The following is a 219-nucleotide window of genomic DNA, read 5'->3' on the forward strand; positions in this document are numbered from 1 at the left end:
TTCCTTGTTCCTCGTTATTGTCTTTCTTGTCCCTGCGCACGTTGACAAGAACGTTTGCTTGGCCGTCAACGTTTAAGGGGGGGGCGTCAACCTCTTGCTTTCTTGCACATGCAGTGACTCTTGCTTTTGCACGATTTCTTGGTTGGTTTTCTCTTTTTCTTCTTCTTTATGCTTCGGTTTTATACTTTGTTTTCTATTCTTTTTTCTCTTCGTCTAAGT

At 42.0% G+C, this 219-nt stretch overlaps 1 protein-coding gene across 1 annotated transcript in view; it reads left to right on the top strand.

Moving 5' to 3' along the window:
- Positions 1 to 219, top strand: part of LOC119586670 (protein groucho-like) — a gene marked incomplete in the record, with an annotated part of 70613 nt that overhangs the window by 65007 nt on the left and 5387 nt on the right.

This window comes from Penaeus monodon, chromosome 21 (genome assembly GCF_015228065.2).
Source record: "Penaeus monodon isolate SGIC_2016 chromosome 21, NSTDA_Pmon_1, whole genome shotgun sequence".
Taxonomy (NCBI): domain Eukaryota; kingdom Metazoa; phylum Arthropoda; class Malacostraca; order Decapoda; family Penaeidae; genus Penaeus; species Penaeus monodon.